This window comes from Ursus arctos, unplaced genomic scaffold, assembly GCF_023065955.2.
Source record: "Ursus arctos isolate Adak ecotype North America unplaced genomic scaffold, UrsArc2.0 scaffold_22, whole genome shotgun sequence".
Lineage (NCBI taxonomy): Eukaryota > Metazoa > Chordata > Mammalia > Carnivora > Ursidae > Ursus > Ursus arctos.
The window spans coordinates 28,118,187-28,120,861 of NW_026622897.1; the positions used below are offsets into that span (position 1 = coordinate 28,118,187).

A 2,675-nucleotide genomic window follows, 5' to 3' on the forward strand; every position below is an offset into this window, starting at 1 on the left:
ATAAAAAAAGAATAAAAAAGAACAAAAATTAATTTCCCTATATTTTGGTATTTTGCTTCTTTAAAGGAACTTGATTCTCCCATTTTGTGTTTTAGATAACAGGCGAAAGCAGAAAGCAGGACAGCGTCCTCCTAGCTTTCCTTGGTGCCAGCTGTCTCTTCTTTCCTTCCTTCCTCCTTTCTTCTCTTAGTGAGAAGGGGCTGTGGATGCACATTTGTCATACTTGTCAACACTCTGCTGAATATTAAGCCAAAATAAATATTTAGAAAACTTTGTTCCTAAATTGCAATTAAACTGTGAATAACCAAGATATTAAGAGAATGAGATTTTATTTGCAAATTGAGTAGATAAAAATATATTTCTTTGGGGCATCTGGCTGGCTTGGTGGGTAGAGTATGTGACTCTTGATCTCTAGGTCATAAGTTCAGGCCCCACACTGGGGGTAGAGATTACATTAAAAAAATATTTAAAAAATACACACACACATACACATATATACTTCTTTGGCTTCAGGGGTGCGTTGTGGAGCAGAGTAGAGCTCCATTTCCCCAGTCAGAAGACCTCTCAACCCTACCTCCCCTGGGGTCTCTCGAGGGCTAGTGTGGGTTTTCTGCAGTGGTGAGAGGGAAGAGAGGATTCCTCCCTCTGTTTTTTCTTGTTCCCTATAAAGCTGATGACTTTGTTTGAGGAAACAAACTTAAGCCTTATAGGGTCTGTTTTCTACTTAAACTGAAATGATGCACACAGGCATAAATTTACCTGGGCCTGTGTTTTGTTCCTCAGCTCTGAATGGTCATTGATTCTTGTTACACAGTTTTTAGGGTTTAGGGAATTGTGACAGATCTAATTATGTTTTTTTGAGTCACGATTTCAGTTATATTTCTTTTCATAATAAACCTGGAGTAGCGAAATTAAAGAATTCCTGAAGAATTCCACAATCGTTATTCTCCCCCCCCCACACACACACCTTATGGCAGATCTGAGGCTATTTTGATAGATACAAACAAATGGAGAGTCTTGTTTATATAAGATGTTAACTAATTAATTTGTCTGAAAAATACTAGTAGTCACCCTTGGACCAATACAGTTTCATTTAGGAAGAACCCAAGGTTTCATTTTCATGGTAGAAAGTCGATCTGACTCAGCTGTGATTTTACCTAGTCTGCCATAGGCCTGTGCCAATCCACCATCTCCTAATACAAGTAGTTCAAGAAAACAGGGATGAATATCTTAGTTCTTCCAGTGAAGCTATTCTATATTTCTAGCCTATGAGTGCAACACTTAGAAGATGATTAAGAAAAACTAGATCTTCATTACATTCCTGTTACAGTATAGTAAAACATCTTAAAGTAGAGAATGCAGAAGATGATCAGACTTTTTCAGAGAAACCAGTATCTTCAACAGAAGAAAACTGGCATTTCAAGAAAAGTTTAAACACATTGACAGGAAACGTGAAGAAAATACATATTTGGAAAATACCTTCAATAATACATGTGAACCTAAATCACTTGCTACTGGGTCATGCAGTGATCTCCAAAGCGACTTGGAGAATGGGATCTTCCCAAACAAGGATTAAATGAAGAAAAAGCAAAATTGGTGAAGCAGATCAGAAGAAAGAAGACCTTCTTCAGAGGTGAAAACTGGTTAAAATGTATAGGTCAGAAAATGACTTGTCTCAATTACGGTTGTTAATAAAGACAGTGGAGAATCTGTAGCCAGGTGTTACTTTAGGAGTTGCAATGAGCTATGTCTAAGGAGAACAAGAAACTTGACCTGACTCAGTTGATAGACCACTGTGGTCTATCTGACTACTGTGGGTTAGATGATAAATTGCTACACTATAATAGAAATGAAAGAATAATTTATGGGTGCTTAATTTATAATTTTTTTCTCCAGAATATTTTTGAGAATGACAACGTAAAAGATACTTAATACATTTTAAAAGGAAGATAGAAACCATTAGGGCTTCCAGAAAGGTATCTTGATGAACATCAGTTTAGGGCACGTTGTTATACAAATATAAACTAAGTTCTAAAGTGAAAATTTAACATTTTGGATAAATTTGTCAAAGAAAACTTGATATTTAAAGAAATGTGAAAAAAAATTAAACCATGTTTAAAAAATAATTTGGCCATCTCTGGAAGTCAGTTTTAATACGTTGTTTTGTAAAAAAAAAAAAAATGTTTTATTTTATACCACCTCACACTGATCAGATGACTAAAATTAACAACTCAGGAAACAACAGATGTTGGCGAGGATGTGGAGAAAGGGGAACCCTCTTGGTTGGAATGCAAACTGGTGCAGCCACTCTGGAAAACAGTATGGAGGTTCCTCAAAAAGGTAAAAATAGAGCTACTCTATGACCCAGCAATTGCACTACTACATATTTATCCAAAGGAAGAAAACAATGATTCGAAGGGCACATGCACCCTAATGTTTATAGCAGCAATGTCCACAATAACCAAACTATGGGAAGAGTCCAGATGTCCATCACCAGATGAGTGGATAAAGAAGATGTGGTATATATATATATACCAGGATATTACTCAGCCATCAAAAAAGAAGAAATCTTGCCACTTGCAACAATGTGGACGGTACTAGAGGGTATTATGCAAAGTGAAATAACTCAATCAGAGAAAGACAATTATTGTATGATCTCACTGATAAGTGGAATT

The 2,675-nt window shown here is 36.1% G+C and overlaps 1 pseudogene; it reads left to right on the plus strand.

Moving 5' to 3' along the window:
- Positions 1-348: 348 nt before the first annotated feature.
- Positions 349-1,932, plus strand: LOC113260171 (swi5-dependent recombination DNA repair protein 1 homolog; annotated as a pseudogene).
- Positions 1,933-2,675: the final 743 nt, after the last annotated feature.